Source organism: Lissotriton vulgaris, chromosome 4_1 (assembly GCF_964263255.1).
Source record: "Lissotriton vulgaris chromosome 4_1, aLisVul1.2, whole genome shotgun sequence".
NCBI lineage: Eukaryota > Metazoa > Chordata > Amphibia > Caudata > Salamandridae > Lissotriton > Lissotriton vulgaris.
This window is the reverse complement of record NC_141691.1, coordinates 953297805-953320618: the sequence shown is the minus strand read 5'-3', so window position 1 is coordinate 953320618 and position 22814 is coordinate 953297805.

Sequence of the window (22814 nt, the reverse complement as noted above, 5' to 3'; positions counted from 1 at the left end):
ATACTGATGTAGGTGCCGCAAAACTACCGCAAGTCATCCTGACGCGACTGCAGAAAAAGTCATGTAAGTCCGATTTGCGACATGCAACGCCATTCCGACAACCCTGCGACAGTTCAGACTGCGTGAAGCGGCAAAAGGCACCCAGGAAATGACGCAAATCCTCAAAAAGACATTTGTGGACCACAGAGGACCTATCAATGGACCAGGAAGGTAACCTCAGTAGCCAGGACCCTCTGGCAAACACCAGTAGCAGAAGCCCTGATGAACAGGCTGAGCCTGGGGCAAAAATAAAACAGAAGTCCAATTGCAGTCACCAGGAAAATGAAATACTGGTGATGGAGGTCACCAATAAGCATGGGCGAATTTTGCGAATCTGGCGTTCGCGAATTTTGCGGATTTGCGAATTCGCAATCTGCAAAATCAGCGAATTCCCGCAAATTTGCGGATTTTTTTTTTTTGTGTTCGCAAGTGTTTCTGCCAGTTCGCGAGGATTTGGTACTAGTTCGCAATTGCGAACTTACTTGTCGGCTCGCAACGGTCGCGACTATGTTGTTTCTACGTCTGGTTCATCATCATAGCCTCCCAGCACCCTCTGTTTCACCACTGCCACCCTCTCTTTGACCCATGCCACCCTCTGTTACATCAATGCCACCCTCTAGTTCATCATCACTGTAGAAGATGGGGGGGAAAGCAAGCCCACCTGCCCTGCTTGAACTGACATGAATTAATTTGGGGTTAGTTTATTAACAACACCTGCCCTGCCCCAACTGACAATAATGAATTAGGGGCTAATTAATGTGTCACTGAATTTGAAGTTCCAGCCTGGCACCTGCTTGTCTGCTCCCTTAGCTGTAAATCAGGACCTTTGTGGCATACAGTTAAGGTCAGAGCAGGGTCACACAATAGTTGCAAGCAGGCAACCGAATTCTGGAGGGCCCCCTCAGGAAGCACTACAGGGAATCGTTACAAATGATGAGGTTGACCTTTTGCACCTGCTCATTGCTTTTGCTTTTGCAAAAATCGTTTTTCGGTTTTTTCGCGCTATTCGCGAGGCGCGGCGTCGTGCGAAACCGACCGCGGAAGCCGCCAATTCGTGCGAATGAGCTTTATATTTTTTGCGGCTTGTTGTTTCGCGAGTTTTTTTGCAGTATTCGCGAGCCGCTTGCAGTGCAACACGCGAATTTATCCCAAGGTCGAGTACGGGCGCGGCCATTTTGTTTGTGTGACGTAGTTCCGTTTCCACCCGGTATGTATAATCTCGCGAAGTTAGCGCATTGCGAGTACAAGTTCGCACGAGATCGCGAGGAAAATCTCGTGGGAACTTACTTTCGCGCTCGTGAACGGGCGGCGGCCATCTTGTTTTTCATTCATTTCCTGTGTCTGGGCATGGTGTTTAATCCTCTTGCTATCTTTGCCATCCTTTGCTTGTTTTCAGTTTTTTTTGAACGATTTTGCTTCTTATCTATCCCTCTCTTTTCCTAGCTGTATATTTTTGTCTTTTATGCTATTTTTCTTTACTTTTAAACTACTTTTTTAAACTCTTTTCTTTTCTTCTTCCCTATCCTATTCCTTCTTAATTTTCTACTTCCTACCTTACCTGCCCAGACCATGGTGAAGCCAGGTGCCGTGAAGCTGCCCAGGCACTTGAGGGCCGCAGCGGCGGCGGGCAGGAGGAGTCCTGGACCCCGTGCCAGGACAGCATGCGGTCGAGTGAGGGGGGAGCAGGAGACGCGACGGGAGATCTTCAGCCCGGAGGAAGTGGGCGCGCTGGTCTACTTCGTCCAGCGCCGCCTGCCCAGGACCATCGCGGGAGGCGGCAGGATCGCGGCCGGCGGCTACAACATCCGGGAGCGCCGGAAGCGGTGGGAGAAGGTGTGCTGGGCCATGTCCCAACTCTCCGGGGTCCAGCGCACCTACAGCCAGGTCACCCACCGCTGGACGGACCTCCTGGACCGGGAGCGCGACCTGCTGGACCAGCTCGGCTTGGACATCCCCGGGCTTGGTGAGTAGTAGTAGCTATATCACTCACTACTATGTTTTCTCCTGCTCTGTGTTGTTGTATTGCAAATATTTTTTTTTTACATGGAGCAAGCCAATAATGCCGCTGATGACGATTACATTGTAGGTAAATTATATTTCAAAATCTTCTGTGCATTTCAGGTGCACTGCTCTCCTTCTCAGTGGCGTTGATACTATGCTTATTTGTTTTCTATTTTGTGGTCTCATTGGCCTGAGTAACTATTATGTATGAGTGTACTTTACAGAACTGCGTAATGCTAGACACTAAGGGGCAGATTACATTTACAAGCCCCTTGCGCCACGTTTACGTTGCCTTGCGTGACGCAACAGCGACGTAAACGTGGCGCATCCCTGCGAGTCATTTACAGCGTGACACATCTAGGGAGATGCGTCACGTTATAAAGCCATGGGCCTGCACCACAATGGGTGCGTTCCTAGTACGCAGGGTGGGCGCGGTCCGGCGGCTGTGCGCCTCGAAAAAGTGCCTGCATGAAATCTACAAGATTTAACGCAGGCACTTCTGCGACGCTGCTACGTCAATTCAATTCCTTATGCCTGCTTGAAGCAGGCGTAAGGACTGACACAGCATGTTAAGTATTGGGTGGCCCTGAGCATTACTGGAGTTGCATTGCGTTGGCGACGTGACTCCAGCGATGCGCCGCTCTTACGTGACGAGATGCGTCACGCAAGTGCCTACCCTTGCGCCAGGGCGCGCCGCATTGTAAATGAGGCGCATCTGCCGTGTCGCAAGGGTAGTTTTGCGTGACGCATTTGATCTGGCGAAGTATGCCCCTAAGGGGCAGAATTGCAATTACCGTCGCATCCCTGCAAAGTAGCAGGGATGCGCCATTAATTGTGCGGCCCGCTACCACCACCAAACATGGTGCGCCGTATTTGCAATGCGGCGCACCATGGGCCCAAAACGTCACCGAAGCTTTACTGCTGGAGTTGCGTCGCAACGATGGCGCAGCTCCAGCAATGCTCTGGGGTACCCTATCTCCCCAATGCTTGGTCAAGCCGTACGTCTGCTTCAAGCAGGTGCAGGGTTTGTGTGACGCATCATTGTCCTAAAGGTGACTGATTGAAATTTTGTAGATTTCCCTCAGCCACTTTTAGGATGTGTTCCAGCGCAGGAATGCCCTCCCTTGCGCCGGAACGCCCCCTGATGGCGCAGGGCTTTATAACGGGATGCATCTCCCAAATGTGTCACGTTGTTATAATATTATACGCCGCACCATGGCGCCTCTTTTGTTTAGCTGCTGCGTCACAAAAGTCACGCAAGAACGGAGCAAAAGAGCCGCAAGGGGCTTAAATCTGCCCCTTCCTTTGTACCCCTGACAATAGGAAAAATAGTGGCGGTGGATTGATAGTTTGACTATTTAAATGACTGGTTATGTAGCAGGCAACTGTTAGTGTTGTCACTGATCTGACTGAAATCACAATGGAGTTTGTCTGTCACATTGCGTCTTGCCTGCGGACTGCTGCCTGCCAGTCCTAGGTGAACCTTTCAGTACTTTGTTTAGTGAGTTACGTGACTTTAGAAGTCGCAGGTCCGCAAATCAATGAAAACTAACCCTAATCAATGTAATTTCGCGGAAATATTTTGTTATTGTTGTTTTGAAATGTTTGTTTTGGTTGACATTGACAAGCAACAATCATCCATGTTTTCTGTTCTTTCTTTCATGTTATACGTCAGCTCCCCCCAGGGGCGAGGGGAGGACACAGGAGCAGCAGGCGGCGGATGCTGTTGAACAGGGCCAGGATCGGGCAGGCGAGGGCTCCTTTGCTGGCCCCAGTAAGTTTTCATTTTAGACTAGTACCTATTTTTCCTAGCGTTCCTCATTTGATTTTTTCAAAATCGTCTTTGATCTTCTTGTAGACTGTATCTAAATTCTTATCTTGCCTCTACTATGACTCCCTGTGGTATTACTAGATTATTCTTATTAGTCTGTCTGTGTAGCTAACTAAGATTGCACGGTTGGCGAAACTCCCATTCTAGTCAGCAATAGCTCTATCAACTTAGTGCAGTCCTCTGGGATTGTCCATAATGTCTTTTGAAGTGTTCTATCTGGACTCATGCTTGCAAAAATTGCAAAACCTTTCGCTCAGTCACTCTAGTCTGGACAAAAAAACACAGAGTCTATTTAAGTTTAAAAGCTTTATTAAAAGTAAACACATTTATTAAAATGAAGTCATAATAAAACTAAACGTTTAACTGATAATGGAAAAGTGGTTAGTGCTGACGATTAATTGAAGACATTTCTTGTGGTCGAGCCGAGCTCTCACCTGGTTTCAACTTGATCTTGTTGTTAGAAGTCCATCTTCTGTCTGTGTGGAGAAAAATGGTGCGTGTTAAAAAACCAGCCTTCATCAGTTGTGCCAAAAAGTGCAGCAAGACAACCTTCCCTGGAAAAAGGGACATTTTTTTTAACTTTAAAGTAGACAGTCACAAATTACATTGTTTTCACGTCTTCATTCCTAGACCAAATACTAGTGAGTGCTTTATTCTAACATTCTTAAATATACTTTGTAGGTGGAACATCTGGTGGCGGGGCCAGCGTGGAGGTGGTGGTGCTCGACACGGAGGCGGAGGGCAATTCTTCAGGGGAGGAGGCGGCGGCTGTGAGAGTTGAGACGGTGGTGGTGGCGGCCAGAGGTAAACTCTTATATATTCCTTACTTATTGAGATTGAAGACGTGGCTGGGAAGGCAAGAATATGAGATGCATGGCTGGGTGAATGATGAAGCAATGATGGGTGGAAGGACAACAGCCTGGGTGGGTGACACAGAAACTGTATGTGTCCATATACCTGGATCATGCTACTATCTGACTCTTAGATAGCATATGTGTATCTAGAGCAGGGGTACTCATAGTACGGCCCGCGGGCCGGTGGTGGCCCGGCAAGCCTTCCTTGGCGGTGCGCAAACCTTGCAGACAATCACTGCTCCCCCGGCCCCCACAGAGCAGAGACTTTGTTGTATTTCACCTGTTAGCGCCCCTGCATCTCCACTCTGACAATCACTGCTCCCCCGGCCCCCACAGAGCAGAGTGGAGATGCAGGGCCACAAAGAGGTGAAATAGAACAAAGCCTCTGCTCTGTGGGGCCGGGCAAGCAGTGATTGTCAGGGGGGAGATGCAGGGGCGCTACAACAAACAAAGCCTCAATATTATGTTAATGGTCTTTTAAAGACCTGTTAAGTACTTTGGTGTGGTTGTCTGTGTGTGCGCGTTGAGGAAGCGGTCTCAGCCCGGGCTGAAGGCTGACACAGACAGACACACACACAGTGAGATGACAGAGGGGGAGGGAGAGGGAGGGCAGGAGGGAGAGAGAGATGGAGAGGGTGGGCAGGAGGGAGAGCAGGAGGGAGAGAGATGTATGTAAATGCTGGGTCTGGTGGCTCAGTGGATGAAGGCATCTGCTGCAGGGACCTGTGTGCAACCTCATGGTCACAAGTTTTCGTTTTACTTTAGCCCCGCCCCCTCTGACTCCGCCCCCACCAGTGCGGCCCTCGGCCACAAACTACACTGTAAATTTAGCCCCTGAGAGAAAGTTTGTGAGTACCCATGATCTAGAGAGAGTAGACAGTCAGTGGATGAACTAAGTGTAACTTTGAAGAGCATGTAACACTGCACCCGCACGTCCGTTCCAGTGTAGGAAAGGCAAGGAAAAGAAGTTTTAATTTTGTCCAAATACAACCATCAATAGTAGCAGTAGTTTGTATTGCAAGCACAGCATAGATCTGGTTATTACGGTGGCCACTCCCTACCTCTCTTAATAAGTTTAGTAGTACTCAGTCATTCATGTGTGGATGTATCACTGGTCACTCAATAAAAAGCAAAGCACCTAAAGTCATCCCATATATAAGCAAAAACATCCCATGTGAAGTGATAGATAATCAGATTATTTATATTCTTCAATTTTCCATTTCTAGTACTCATTTGCACTGTAGGGTGAAAGTTAAATTAATTAAGAGGTATCCCTTGTAACAGAGTATTCTCAGTGCCACCCGTAATAGAAAAGTAAGAGCTTCACCACCTGCATGTACTGGACGGGTACAGTAACGCAACGCAAGTCTAGGTCACTCATCATGGCGTGCGTCTCTTTTTCTCGGGTGCAAGTTCACTGCGCTGGCATTATGCCGGCTTGCAGAAGATAACGTACCAATTTTCCAAAACAAGAGACAAGAAGAAGAATAAGACTGGTGTACTTTCATAGTCGACTCCAATGGAAGTCCATAGTGCTCGTAGAATTTGTTCCTTAAACTCCCACTAATGTTAGAGCAAGGATGAAGAAGTGGGAGGTTAGATAGATACTGGCCTCAATAGTTATGTAATGCGCTTGCAAGTTGCTAGTTGTACTGCAACACAAATTTCTGCTGAATGATTGAGTTAATCTTAAAGAGCATTGGTTACAGACTATGTCTTTCTTTCTTCATATAGATGCTCCTTCCAAAGCAACAAGGAGGAAGGAGCTGGCTAGAGCGGCCCGGCAACGGAGGATCGATGCCACTGTTGCGGAATATCGGCGGCTGGTGGCCCTGGAGGACGAAGAAAGTGTGCAGTCGACCACAACAACAACGTCGTCTGCATCGGCCTCCGTGCCCCCACGGGCTGCCACCCAGCACAGTGCTCCATCCAGACTGAGCCGGGCTGCCAAAGCCAAACGCCACCGCCGAGCAGCAAGGACAACAGCTGCCTCTCACAGCCATTGCACCTGCAGGGCAGTGAAGGCACGCCTGCGCCGCAGTACCCTGATGGTGTCCCGCCTTCAGCAGGAGCTCCACCACTTTACAAACGTGTTGGAGGGGCTCCGCGTAGAGCACGCCTTGCTCCGCCAGGAGCATGATGCCCTGGCCCAAAAAGTAAACAGCATCCACCCATAGTGTCCCTTGCCCCTTTTTTAGAGACTTTTGGGGGGTGGGAATTGGGAGTTGGGGTTTTGGGGACTTTTGAAGGACAATCGTTGGGGTTAGGGAGGGTCTTGCGGGAGATTATTTTGTTAGGGATATAAATATACTTTTTCAAACTTTATCTGAGCATACCTGTTTTTTACTGCTTGCCTGGTGGGTGGGGGTTTAACAGTGACTTTGTTTTCCTGAAAGTTTAGTTCCATTTTCTTCCTTTAAGTGTAAATGCCCAAATGTTTTCAACACTAAGTGCCTCTCACAGAGTAAGTGAAGTGAATTCAAGAGTCCTAGGACTTTAGTAGTACTACCGTCAGTCTCTCGTCTCTCCTAATACTCCATTATACTCCCAAACCACCAAACGCTTATCTTACCTGTAATTTGTGTTTGAAAGTAGGGCTAGACCCAGGGCTGGCTCCACGGGAAACAGCGAATAAGGTTGGCAATCCTGGGCGGATAAAATTTCCTCATAGCGGTGGTACTAGTGGTGTGACACAGTGGCAGTTGCATGCCTATGAAAAAAAAGAAAATTAAATCTGGTTTGTCCTCCTGAGCAATCCAACGATACAATAGAGAATATAGCAGGTGACAGGAGTACACTAGAACAGTGCAACATTGTAGCCTAACAAATGGTAAAGTATAACTACTAATTCGGTTGAAGTTCTTTGACATTAGCCATGGGTCTTTGTCAAGCAGAGTAAGAATATATCCTCGGATTTCTTCACCAGCCTGTTGCTATCACCTTATCCTCCCCAGCAAGTGTGTGGATTTATTGCTGTAATTTCAATCAAAACCACACAGCCCGGGGGAAGAGGGTTAGGGTTTGAAAAATGGATGGGTACGGGGGTTTTTGGGAAAGTTTTCGGGAGACAAGAAAAAATAGCACAGCATGGACAAACAATTGTGAACATAAACAAATCTTTGGGTACAAACCTATCCATCAATCTTTGAAAGTGCATGCACTACTGCATGCATGTCAGTGAAAAGTAAGTAGTACTTTCGACAACTGTGGAAGAAAGAATGCGACAGTACAGGGCGTGTGTGGAATTATTGATAACTATATTCAACATAAGGTCTCTGTTGCCAGATACCTGAGAGCCTTGCTGGTCACTATAAATCCATTCACAACACTCAATGGGGTTGGTCTGGAAGGTATAGTAGATAGAAAAGGAGAAATTGCTCTTTTTCTAGGTGTCCCCTCACTCACCAGGGTTGCCCCTTGGTGACATGCTTCATCATTGGGGCCATCCCAGTCCTCTACGGGCTGGGGCGTGCTGCGACTTGCGAATTACGTAGGAGCACTTACAAATGACTATGTTCGGTGCAGATGTGATTGTGGAGTGGACTAAGTGATGTGTTAAGGGATCAATTTAGAAGCAGAGAGAGATCCAAGAAATGCAGTCACAGTCAGAGAAAAACACAATGGACACTGTATCTGTATGTTGTTGTAGTTGTCCTGTTGAAAGTGGTAAGTAAGTTGCCTGCAGAAAAAAAATCCTCTTATTAGCGGCACTCCTCCATTGCAGCCGACGCTTCGTCCATCGATGTTGGTCACCAGAAGACACCCTGTAAAAAAAGCACAGCATGTACAAACAATTGAACATAAACAAATCTTTGGGTACAAACCTATCCATCAATCTTTGAAAGTGCATGCACTACTGCATGCATGTCAGTGAAAAGTAAGTAGTACTTTCGACAACTGTGGAAGAAAGAATGCGACAGTACAGGGCGTGTGTGGAATTATTGATAACTATATTCAACATAAGGTCTCTGTTGCCAGATACCTGAGAGCCTTGCTGGTCACTATAAATCCATTCACAACACTCAATGGGGTTGGTCTGGAAGGTATAGTAGATAGAAAAGGAGAAATTGTTCTTTTTCTAGGTGTCCCCTCACTCACCAGGGTTGCCCCTTGGTGACATGCTTCATCATTGGGGCCATCCCAGTCCTCTACGGGCTGGGGCGTGCTGCGACTTGCGAATTACGTAGGAGCACTTACAAATGACTATGTGTGGTGCAGATGTGATTGTGGAGTGGACTAAGTGATGTGTTAAGGGATCAATTTAGAAGCAGAGAGAGATCTAAGAAATGCAGTCACAGTCAGAGAAAAACACAATGGACACTATATCTGTATGTTGTTGTAGTTGTCCTGTTGAAAGTGGTAAGTAAGTTGCCTGCAGAAAAAAAAATCCTCTTATTAGCGGCACTCCTCCATTGCAGCCGACGCTTCGTCCATCGATGTTGGTCACCAGAAGACACCCTGTAAAAAAAGCACAGCATGGACAAACAATTGAACATAAACAAATCTTTGGGTACAAACCTATCCATCAATCTTTGAAAGTGCATGCACTACTGCATGCATGTCAGTGAAAAGTAAGTAGTACTTTCGACAACTGTGGAAGAAAGAATGCGACAGTACAGGGCGTGTGTGGAATTATTGATAACTATATTCAACATAAGGTCTCTGTTGCCAGATACCTGAGAGCCTTGCTGGTCACTATAAATCCATTCACAACACTTAATGGGGTTGGTCTGGAAGGTATAGTAGATAGAAAAGGAGAAATTGCTCTATTTCTAGGTGTCCCCTCACTCACCAGGGTTGCCCCTTGGTGACATGCTTCATCATTGGGGCCATCCCAGTCCTCTACGGGCTGGGGCGTGCTGCGACTTGCGAATTATATAGGAGCACTTACAAATGACTATGTGTGGTGCAGATGTGATAGTGAAGTGGATTAAGTGATGTGTTAAGGGATCAATTTAGAAGCAGAGAGAGATCCAAGAAATGCAGTCACAGTCAGAGAAAAACACAAAGGATACTGTATCTGTATGTTGTTGTAGTTGTCCTGTTGAATTTGGTAAGTAAGTTGCATGCAGAAAAAAATTCCTCTCATTAGCGGCACTCCTCCATTGCAGCTGACGCTTCGTCCCATCAATGTTGGTGACCAGAAGACACCCTGTCCACTGCCTGCCTGATGCTGAATTGTGGCTCGCTAATGTGAAGCCTGACTCCATCCTTTTTTCCCCATTGCACAGACTGAAACCCGGCCTGTAATTATTCAACGAAAAACAGGAAGTGATATAATATTACAACACCACTGATAAATAAATATAAGGTATGTAGGCTGTGGAGTGCAAAAAGTCACACTTTGATTTTCCTAGTAGACAGTACAATATTTTTTAAAGTGCGTACTCTGTCTGAGTCACCTTTTGAAGGATAAATAAGTATGGGCAAATTAATGTAGCGGATCTTTCCCCTCAAGCTAGGTGTACTGTAAACTGTGTTTTAGAACAAAATTAGATCTTCCCAGCAGTGCTCCCACCCAGACCCTTACTAAAGCCAGTCGCAAAAATGTAGAAGACCCCCAATCAAATCTCAAAAAACGAGGCCTAGCAGAAAACTGGTGACAAAACGTACTTTGAAAGTAAAAGTAGGCCCAAGTACCCCCTTACCCACCGTGGATTGCATTCAAACCACTTGCAAGCAGCCAAGCAAAAGTATCCATAGCCAGCATCGCTCCAAGACTCGAAACCCGCCCCACCCAAAAACATGCAATAGAAATACTGCTAACCCTAACGAACCCTAAGTTAAGAATAGTGGCAAAGGCTTTCTTTAACTATGCCAAATCCCCCCTTTTCCACCATGGATTTTCTTCAAATGACTTGCAACCAAAATTACACATTCTCACGAGTGCTCTAAGACCCCAGAACTCAGTTGCAAAAATCTAGAACACCCCGAAACACATGCAATCCCGCTGCTAGGGCTAACCCTAACGAACCCTAAGTTACAAAAAGTGCCAAAAGGCTTTTCCGCGAGGATTTTGTCCCAACCACTTCTACCCGTTATTAGACCTTCCCAGGAATGCCCCAAGACCCGCCAACCCACCCGCCAAAAAGCATAACACCCCCAAACAGGCCAAAAGCAAAATCTCATACTTGCAATATTTCTCGGCCTTCGGTCCAAACGCGCTGCGTAGGTAGGCCATAGGTCCGGTTTGCCACCACGGATTTCCTGAAAAGCAAATGCAATCAAGATTAGAGTGTCCCAGCAGTGCTCCCAGACCCCGAAACCCACCCACAAACACCAGGAAGCCCCCCAAACAGGCCCCCGAAAACGCTACATTGAGCAAAATGTCAGAAATAGCAAAAAACAAAAATCGCCGTGGATTTTGTCCAAACCACTTTTATCCGGTATTAGAGCTTCCCAGCAATGGCCCCAGAGCCGTCAACCCAGAAGAAAACGAGTAGAAGACCCCCAAACAGCCAAAGAGCAAAAGTACAAAAATGGGGACTTTGTCATTTTTTTCCAAATTACCCAAATCACTCCGCGCGCGCTCTGCAGCTAGGCCCTAACTCCCCTCTGCCACCATGGATTTGCTTCAAACCTCTTGCAAAGTAAAGTATATATAGCCAGCAGTGCGCCCAGACCCCGAAACCCACCCACAAACACCAGGAAGCCCCCCAAACAGGCCCCCGAAAACGCTACATTGAGCAAAATGTCAGAAATAGCAACAAAAAAATCTGCGTGGATTTTGTCCAAACCACTTTTATCCGGTATTACAGCTTCCCAGCAATGGCCCCAGAGCCGTCAACCCTGGAGAAAACGAGTAAAAGACCCCCAAACAGCCAAAGAGCAAAAGTACAAAAATGGGGACTTTGTCATTTTTTTCCAAATTTCCCAAATCACTCCGCGCGCGCTCTGCAGCTAGGCCCTAACTCCCCTCTGCCACCATGTATTTGCTTCAAACCTCTTGCAAAGTAAAGTATATATAGCCAGCAGTGCGCCCAGACCCCGAAACCCACCCACAAACATCAGGAAGCCCCCCAAACAGGCCCCCGAAAATGCTACATTGAGCAAAATATCAGAAATAGCAAAAAAAAAATCGGTCTGGATTTTGTCCCAACCACTTCTACCCGGTATTAGACCTTCCCAGGAATGCCCCAAGACCCGCCAACCCACCCGCAAAAAAGCATAACACCCCCAAACAGGCCAAAAGCAAAATCTCATACTTGCAATATTTCTCGGCCTTCGGTCCAAACGCGCTGCGTAGCTAGGCCATAGGTCCGGTTTGCCACCACGGATTTCCTGAAAAGCAAATGCAATCAAGATTAGAGTGTCCCAGCAGTGCTCCCAGACCCCGAAACTCACCCACAAACACCAGGAAGCCCCCCAAACAGGCCCCCGAAAACGCTACATTGAGCAAAATGTCAGAAATAGCAAAAAAAGAATCGGCGTGGATTTTGTCCAAACCACTTCTACCCGGTATTAGACCTTCCCAGGAATGCCCCAAGACCCGCCAACCCACCCACCAAAAAGCATAACACCCCCAAACAGGCCAAAAGCAAAATCTCATACTTGCAATATTTCTCGGCCTTCGGTCCAAACGTGCTGCGTAGCTAGGCCATAGGTCCGGTTTGCCACCACGGATTTACTGAAAAGCAAATGCAATCAAGATTAGAGTGTCCCAGCAGTGCTCCCAGACCCCGAAACTCACCCACAAACACCAGGAAGCCCCCCAAACAGGCCCCCGAAAACGCTACATTGAGCAAAATGTCAGAAATAGCACAAAAAAAATCGGCGTGGATTTTGTCCCAACCACTTCTACCCGGTATTAGACCTTTCCAGGAATGCCCCAAGACCCGCCAACCCACCCGCCAAAAAGCATAACACCCCCAAACAGGCCAAAAGCAACATCTCCTACTTACAATATTTCTCGGCCTTCGGTCCAAACGCGCTGCGTAGCTAGGCCATAAGTCGGGGTAGCCACCACGGATTTCCTGAAAAGCAAATGCAATCAAGATTAGAGTGTCCCAGCAGTGCTGACAGACCCCGAAACTCACCCACAAACAGACGGAACCCCCCCTAAGAGCACCTCAAAGGCAAGTAAGTCAGCAAAAACACTAAAAAATTTGCGCCTCGGATTTGGTCCAAACCACTTTTATCCGGTATTAGAGCTTCCCAACAATGGCCCCAGAGCCGTCAACTCACCTGCAAAGAGGTAGAACAACACCCCCACAAGTGCTGAGTCTTTCTTCATTGGGCGTAAACCAGCCCTCTGCTTTGATGGAAATAGGAGTCTGGAGGAGGAGGATAGAGGAGCATGTTCTTCTGAACTTGTAAACCTGAGGAATGCAGACTGCGGCACCTTCAAATCAATTAGCAAACAAGTGAAGACAGTTCTGCTGATGGGCTGGCTTTTGTGATTATCTGATTAAAGTTTGAATTATATTAACTGTGCACAACAAAGAAAGACAGACACACAGGAATAAAAGTGAATAAGGACGAAAAAGAAAGTTATTGATTCGTTGTCTCATTTTCAGGGCTCGGTATCACGGTCCAGGAATAAGAATAAGGCTTCATCATCATACTCTGCGAATTCAGGCAGGGTGAGCTCAGTGTCACCTGACAGAGTAGAAATTCCCTCATCTATGTTGCTGGCCACCTCGTCTTCATCCGGCGCGCTTTCTCGTACTCTGAAATCTGGTGGTATGAGGTGCTGATTAATCTTGATCACTGTTAACCTCTCCACATTTTTGGGCGAGAGGCGGCTCCGTTTGGAAGTTACAATGCCACCAGCAGCACTGAAAACACGTTCAGAAGACACGCTTGCGAGTGGGCAACACAAGTAGTTTAAAGCCAGGTTGGTGAGCTGTGGCCACAATTCTTTTTTCCCATGCCAATACGCCAATGAGTCAGCATTAAAATAGACCTCTGTTGAGTCATTCAGATAGTCCTTCACCATCGACTCAAGGTCCTCATCCAAGGTTCCTCCACTTTGCTTAGCTGTTGCTGTGCCTCTGACCTTTTGAGAACCAAACCCAAGCCGAGCTAGCCAATCCTCTTCAGCCTCCAATGTTTCTGTTGTGTCTGGTGCAGATGATCCGGTTGCCGGTGTCTTTAACGGCTGAGAGGTCACTTGTGCCACAGCCACAGGTGCAGAAGTGGATTGTTTTGACTGGGGATGGCCTGCTGATGCTGATGTACTGCCATTTCCTTCAATTTTCTGCCATTCTCTTTCAAACCTCTTGGCTGACAAGGCTAGCCAACGTTTGTACTTTGGAACATGTTCATCATCAAAAGGAAAGAATGCTTGGCCTGCCAGCGCCTTTTTGTAGCGTGGATCCAGAATAGTAGCACAAATGTAATGCTGTTCTGAGTGGATCATTTTAAGACGTTCATCACCTTGTAGGAACTCTAATAATTTCTCAGCCAGAACAAAAGAGTCTTGGTTTTTTACATCTTTTTCAAACACAGAACACACCTCCTTCAGTTGGTGCTCCAGCATGTACAACAATGGGATAGCTTTTCCCAAATTACAGTCCTCCTTGCTGACTGCACGCGTGAAGAACTCAAAAGGACGAAGCATGCGTGTCAGGCTTTGAACTATGTTCCATTGCGCTGCACCCATCCTCAGGTCCTCCTGAGCTGTACCCTCTGTTAAGAAATATTGATCGAGTACCGTATACTGCTCATACAGACGCTCAAGCATGTAGAAGGTTGAGTTCCAACGTGTTACCACCTCCTGGATGAGTGCTTTCACTGGCATTTGACGTTGATATAGCAGGCTCCTCAGCTGCTTCCGGGCCTTAAAAGAATGGCTGAAATGGTTGCACATTTTTCGGCAGGTGTCCAATTCTCTGTACGCTGCACTGTCTTTATTACCCAAGAATTTTTGGACAACCAGGTTTATACAGTGCGCCAAACACGGCACTCTGAAATACTCACCCAGCCTCATGGCCTTAACTATATTGGCGCCATTGTCCGTGGAAACATAACCAACCTGGCGTTTTTTGGGGGACAGCCACTTAAGGACCTTTGTGTTAAAGACATCCAAAATGTTTTCTGCTGTGTGACGTTTCTCCAAACCAAACATGGCTAGTGTTGCATGTTTCCGAGCAGCTTTAAAAACAATGTCCGCGTCAACACCTGCGTTTAGCTTTGCTTTAGCCCCTGAAAAAGAGACCCAGTGTGCAGTGATGCACATGTAATCAGCGCCTGCGCCACTGGTCCACATGTCTGTTGTCAGATGTATAGTGTGAACAGCACTCTTCTGCAAAGCTGCCCCAATCACCTTCAGAACATCTTCATGTAGTGCTGGAACCGCAACTCGGGCAAAATAGAACCGGCTAGGAACCTTCCATTTAGGGCAGAGCGCTGCCACTAATTCTAGAAAACCAACCCCTTCTACAAAAGAAAAAGGGAGAAGGTCCAGAGCTAGCATTTTAGCCAGCTTAGTGTTATACAGACGCGTCAGTGGGTGGTTGCGTTCATATTGCGCTTCTGTAAACAACATCTTTTTAATGTTGCCTTGGACCAAGGATTTACGGGATGATGATGATATCTTCGACCCAGTTACGCTCGCTGATGAACTTTTTCGCATTGATGTCTCACTCTCTCCCACACTCTTAGTGTGGCTCACATGGGGTGTGCTGCTGACAGGGGTACTGGGTGTAAGTGAAGTGTTTGAATCGTCTTCTTCCTCCTCGTCATCATCAGATGAAAAATCAACGTTTTCATTACGTGCAATTTGGGCTTCCTTGACCGCATCTAGGTGCGCAAGCCATTGGACAGCGTGCGTTCTCTTAAGATGACCTCTCTGGCCTCCGGTACCATAGTTGGTACCAAACTTACCACGACTAACTCGAAACTTACAAATGCTACAAATGGCTACGTTTTCCTTTTTTGGGCAAACACTAAAGAAGTCCCAAACTGGAGACTTGAAATGTCTTTGGGGGCCGGAGGAGGCGGCGATACTGGTGGTGGTGGTCCTGCTGCTAATGCCAGATGAAGTGGAGGATGTGGATTGCCGAACTTCAGTACGTTTCGCACTTTCACCACCACTAATTGAGGTCGAGGTGGATGGAAGTCCCTTCTTGCGATGAAGAAATATGGAAGCGGTAGGTGTTGGTGTACTAGTTAACTCCAAATCCAATGATTGTTGTGTTTCCATTGACTCCTCATCGACATCATCATCACGCTCAGCAGCTTCTCGGGATAGGGTCAAAATGTCTCTTTGCTGCATGCCCGCTGGGGCTGCAGTGACCTTTATGATGACTGGCTCGTCGTCGTGAGAGGCTTCATCAGCAGCAGTATGCATCACTTCTTGTTGAGCCTCATCACACTCCATAGCTATGAGTTTTTCGACGACCTTCCTTTTACGCTTAGGTATCTTTGTCAGATCATGGTGTGCCTCACTCTCAGGCTGCCGTGGTGGTACCCAATCGTCATCCAGATCATCAGTAGGAGGTGGGCTTGAAGAAGATGTAGACACCCCCCTTGATCTTTTCCTTGCTAGGGATGTGGAAGACAATGAATGATCATCAGGAGGAGTGGCTTCCTCAAATGATACCTCGGTCTGATTGTCAATTTCCTGATGTGCCCCTACTTCGGGAGGAACAACTATTGTGGGCACTTGTGACCCTCCATGCACCTCTGCTTGCGCATCTCCTTGCGCTGCCTCTCCTTCCACATGTACTTGGGCTTGTACTACTTGCACATGTTGTTGTTGCGGCTGTGGTTGTTCAACACTTGTCAGATGAGTTACAACAACTTGTGTTGATTCAGGGACATTGCTGCTACTTTCTTGCGATGAGCCAACATCACTGGTCGATGGTGATTGGAGAAGTACACTGACTGCCTCTGAAGCACTCAAGGGCTTTGACTTAAGTTGGCGTGGTGGTGGAGGCACTGAACCCAATGGAGCGGGGGTGCTGCTCCCAGCTTGATCCCCAGCAGATCCTGCTGCTGCTGCAGGCGTACTTTTTTTTTTGCTCCCAAAAAACGTGGCGGTCGGCACACCAGCCTCCTTGGTAACTTACTTCTTCTGCTCCTTACTAGCAACTTTCTTGCTAGAGGTGCTACGGAGACCTTTTTTTGGGGCCATCTTCTTCAGAGCAGGTCAGACAGCAGGCCGCAGTTGCACGAATTGTAGAGTTGTCTGAGGCCAGATGTGGCGTCGCGTGACGTTATGCTGCACACACACACCGCTGCAGGACTTCTTCCTGGCACTGGTGGTTCTCTTGAGTCTTGTGCACCTAAAAACAATGGAAGACAGAGGAACATCAGTTCAGTTATACACCCCAAACAAATCGGAAAAAAAACAGAAAAATCAGCACAATCCCATGCCCTTCATGATGCTTAAATTCAAGACACCCCACAGAAAGACTAGGCACATGCAACACTCACTAGTCACTACCCCTGGTGAAAAGGCCACTACAACAGGCCAAAACACGAAAATCACAGAAAAATCCGCACAATCCCAAGCCATGATGTTTAAATTCAAGACAACCCACAGAAAGACTAGGCACATGCACCACTCACTACCCCTGGGCCCTGGGCATATTGGATGAAAGCTAGGCAAAATGGGTGCAGGCCTGAGAACACTCCCTGCATTCAAAATGGCCCCCTCCATCACAGCACATGGCCAGGGCCTGTAGCAGCACTCAAAATGGCCCCCAACCACATGGCCTGTCCATCCACAACAGGCCAAAACACGAAAATCACAGAATAATCAGCACAATCCCATGCCATGATGTTTAAATTCAAGACAACCCACAGAAAGACTAGGCACATGCACCACTCACTACCCCTGGGCCCTGGGCATATTGGATGAAAGCTAGGCAAAATGGGTGCAGGCCTGAGAACACTCCCTGCATTCAAAATGGCCCCCTCCATCACAGCACATGGCCAGGGCCTGTAGCAGCACTCAAAATGCCCCCCAACCACATGGCCTGTCCATCCACAACAGGCCCAAAAAACGAAAATCACAGAAAAATCAGCACAATCCCATGCCATGATGTTTAAATTCAAGACAACCCACAGAAAGACTAGGCACATGCACCACTCACTACCCCTGGGCCCTGGGCATATTGGATGAAAGCTAGGCAAAATGGGTGCGGGCCTGAGAACACTCCCTGCATTCAAAATGGCCCCCTCCATCACAGCACATGGCCAGGGCCTGTAGCAGCACTCAAAATGGCCCCCAACCACATGGCCTGTCCATCCACAACAGGCCCAAAAAACGAAAATCACCACAATCCCATGCCATGATGTTTAAATTCAAGACAACCCACAGAAAGACTAGGCACATGCACCACTCACTACCCCTGGGCCCTGGACATATTGGATGAAAGCTAGGCAAAATGGGTGCAGGCCTGAGAACACTCCCTGCATTCAAAATGGCCCCCTCCATCACAGCACATAGCCAGGGCCTGTAGCAGCACTCAAAATGGCCCCCAACCACATGGCCTGTCCATCCACAACAGGCCCAAAAAACGAAAATCACAGAAAAATCAGCACAATCCCATGCCATGATGTTTAAATTCAAGACAACCCACAGAAAGACTAGGCACATGCACCACTCACTAGTCACTACCCCTGGTGAAAAGGCCACTACAACAGGCCAACAAAACGAAAATCACAGAAAAATCAGCACAATCCCATGCCATGATGTTTAAATTCAAGACAACCCACAGAAAGACTAGGCACATGCACCACTCACTACCCCTGGGCCCTGGGCATATTAGATAAAAGCTAGGCAAAATGGGTGCAGGCCTGAGAACACTCCCTGCATTCAAAATGGCCCCCTCCATCACAGCACATGGCCAGGGCCTGTAGCAGCACTCAAAATGGCCCCCAACCACATGGCCTGTCCATCCACAACAGGCCAAAACACGAAAATCACAGAAAAATCAGCACAATCCCATGCCATGATGTTTAAATTCAAGACAACCCACAGAAAGACTAGGCACATGCACCACTCACTACCCCTGGGCCCTGGGCATATTGGATGAAAGCTAGGCAAAATGGGTGCAGGCCTGAGAACACTCCCTGCATTCAAAATGGCCCCCTCCATCACAGCACATGGCCAGGGCCTGTAGCAGCACTCAAAATGCCCCCCAACCACATGGCCTGTCCATCCACAACAGGCCCAAAAAACGAAAATCACAGAAAAATCAGCACAATCCCATGCCATGATGTTTAAATTCAAGACAACCCACAGAAAGACTAGGCACATGCACCACTCACTACCCCTGGGCCCTGGGCATATTGGATGAAAGCTAGGCAAAATGGGTGCAGGCCTGAGAACACTCCCTGCATTCAAAATGGCCCCCTCCATCACAGCACATGGCCAGGGCCTGTAGCAGCACTCAAAATGGCCCCCAACCACATGGCCTGTCCATCCACAACAGGCCCAAAAAACGAAAATCGCCACAATCCCATGCCATGATGTTTAAATTCAAGACAACCCACAGAAAGACTAGGCACATGCACCACTCACTACCCCTGGGCCCTGGACATATTGGATGAAAGCTAGGCAAAATGGGTGCAGGCCTGAGAACACTCCCTGCATTCAAAATGGCCCCCTCCATCACAGCACATGGCCAGGGCCTGTAGCAGCACTCAAAATGGCCCCCAACCACATGGCCTGTCCATCCACAACAGGCCCAAAAAACGAAAATCACCACAATCCCATGCCATGATGTTTAAATTCAAGACAACCCACAGAAAGACTAGGCACATGCACCACTCACTACCCCTGGGCCCTGGACATATTGGATGAAAGCTAGGCAAAATGGGTGCAGGCCTGAGAACACTCCCTGCATTCAAAATGGCCCCCTCCATCACAGCACATGGCCAGGGCCTGTAGCAGCACTCAAAATGGCCCCCAACCACATGGCCTGTCCATCCACAACAGGCCCAAAAAACGAAAATCACAGAAAAATCACCACAATCCCATGCCATGATGTTTAAATTCAAGACAACCCACAGAAAGACTAGGCACATGCACCACTCACTACCCCTGGGCCCTGGGCATATTGGATGAAAGCTAGGCAAAATGGGTGCAGGCCTGAGAACACTCCCTGCATTCAAAATGGCCCCCTCCATCACAGCACATGGCCAGGGCCTGTAGCAGCACTCAAAATGGCCCCCAACCACATGGCCTGTCCATCCACAACCGGCCCACAAAACGAAAATCACAGAAAAATCAGCACAATCCCATGCCATGATGTTTAAATTCAAGACAACCCACAGAAAGACTAGGCACATGCACCACTCACTACCCCTGGGGCCTGGGCATAATGGATGAAAGCTAGGCAAAATGGGTGCAGGCCTGAGAACACTCCATGCATTCAAAATGGCCCCCTCCATCACAGCACATGGCCAGGGCCTGTAGCAGCACTCAAAATGGCCCCCAACCACATGGCCTGTCCACCCACAACAGGCCCAAAAAACGAAAATCACTGAAAAATCACCACAATCCCATGCCATGATGTTTATATTCAAGACAACCCACAGAAAGACTAGGCACATGCACCACTCACTACCCCTGGGGCCTGGGCATAATGGATGAAAGCTAGGCAAAATGGGTGCAGGCCTGAGAACACTCCCTGCATTCAAAATGGCCCCCTCCATCACAGCACATGGCCAGGGCCTGTAGCAGCACTCAAAATGGCCCCCAACCACATGGCCTGTCCATCCACAACAGGCCCAAAAAACGAAAATCACAGAAAAATCAGCACAATCCCATGCCATGATGTTTAAATTCAAGACAACCCACAGATAGACTAGGCACATGCACCACTCACTACCCCCGGGGCCTGGGCATAATGGATGAAAGCTAGGCAAAATGGGTGCAGGCCTGAGAACACTCCATGCATTCAAAATGGCCCCCTCCATCACAGCACATGGCCAGGGCCTGTAGCAGCACTCAAAATGGCCCCCAACCACATGGCCTGTCCACCCACAACAGGCCCAAAAAACGAAAATCACAGAAAAATCACCACAATCCCATGCCATGATGTTTATATTCAAGACAACCCACAGAAAGACTAGGCACATGCACCACTCACTACCCCTGGGGCCTGGGCATAATGGATGAAAGCTAGGCAAAATGGGTGCAGGCCTGAGAACACTCCCTGCATTCAAAATGGCCCCCTCCATCACAGCACATGGCCAGGGCCTGTAGCAGCACTCAAAATGGCCCCCAACCACATGGCCTGTCCACCCACAACAGGCCCAAAAAACGAAAATCACTGAAAAATCACCACAATCCCATGCCATGATGTTTAAATTCAAGACAACCCACAGAAAGACTAGGCACATGCACCACTCACTACCCCTGGGGCCTGGGCATAATGGATGAAAGCTAGGCAAAATGGGTGCAGGCCTGAGAACACTCCATGCATTCAAAATGGCCCCCTCCATCACAGCACATGGCCAGGGCCTGTAGCAGCACTCAAAATGGCCCCCAACCACATGGCCTGTCCATCCACAACAGGCCCAAAAAACGAAAATCACAGAAAAATCAGCACAATCCCATGCCATGATCCAGCCCCTCCATGATGTTTAAATTCAAGACAACCCACAGAAAGACTAGGCACATGCACCACTCACTACCCCGGGTGAAAAGGCCACAACAGGCCCAAAAAACGAAAATCACAGAAAAATGAGCACAATCCCAAGCCACCCAGCCCCTCCATGATGTTTAAATTCAAGACAACCCACAGAAAGACTAGGCACATGCACCACTCACTACCCCGGATGAAAAGGCCACAACAGGCCAAAAAAACGAAAATCACAGAAAAATCAGCACAATCCCAAGCCACCCAGCCCCTCCATGATGTTTAAATTCAAAACACCCCACAGAAAGACTCAGTGCACCCACCACTGAGTACCCCTGGGCAAAAGGCCCCAAAACAGCCCAAAAATCGAAAATTCCAAAATTGTAGTTGCAGCAACTGTAATGCCCCAAACAAACTTACTTGTGAAATTTCTAATCCAAAAGTAATCCAAAGAAAGTCAAAAAGGCCTCAAATCCAAATATCCAGCAGCATCCACAAAAAGTAATCTTTCCCGCTCCAGATCCAAATGAAAAGTGACCAGGAGATGGACAAAGCACTGGGAGGAGCCTGCTGGACAGGAACAGGAAGTTGAAGACTGTGGGGCACCCCCCTCCCTCCCCAAAATGGACTCCTCGCAAAAAAAGTGCAGGCAAATGTCAACCTAAGGAGTTATTCAGATAAAAATCAGCATTTCAAGAAGGTTTATGCTGCTTGCTGGTGGATTTCTTGTGCAGAATTGCAAATTTTATATTTTCGCGTGTGCGAGATTATTGCTGCTCGCCGCATCTCAAAGCTCGCAATTGCGAAGTACCGCGAGACGTGATCACGGCGTACTCGCGTCGTTGGCAAGCCGCGATTACGTAATCGCGCTTGCCAAATACCCGCGGGATCCCGCAGCAAGATCCAAAATGGCGCAGCACTCGCAAAATATCAAGAAAAGTAACTCGGCAAACGATGATAAACGCCGCGCGCCGCAAAATTGTATCACCAAGAAAAAAAAATCCGCTGCGTGCGAATTTGCGGATTTTGCGGGAAATTCTCAAATCTTGCGGATTGCGAATTTACCGAAAATCCGCAAAATCCGCAAGCTTAACGGATTTTCCGCCCATACTTAGTCACCAACTACCAGCACCAGCTGTTTGTCAGTTCCAAGCTGCCTCTTGCTAAAAAAGAGGGGATACGGCATAGAATCGTCCAAAAGATCAACCGTGTAGGCGAGTCCAAGAGGACCGTCATGGACTGCAAAAAAAGGTGGCATGAATGTAAGCGCTGAACAAAAGAAAAACTTGCAGCAAACCGTAAGGCAGCCTCACAAACTGGAGGAGGCAGCCCAGCAGACCTGGAGGTCCTGGATGACCTGGAGGAGGGGTTGGCACAAGTCATTCCAGCGGAAATTGTAACAGGAATATCCGGACAGGACAGTGCCACCAGAGAAACTGAAGAGCAGACAACAGGTAAGTCACAATAAGTACACAGATGTCGTTAATGGGTCATGGTGGTGACTGCAGCTAGAAATGTCCCTGTGCCACAGTCTGATGTGTGCATCTT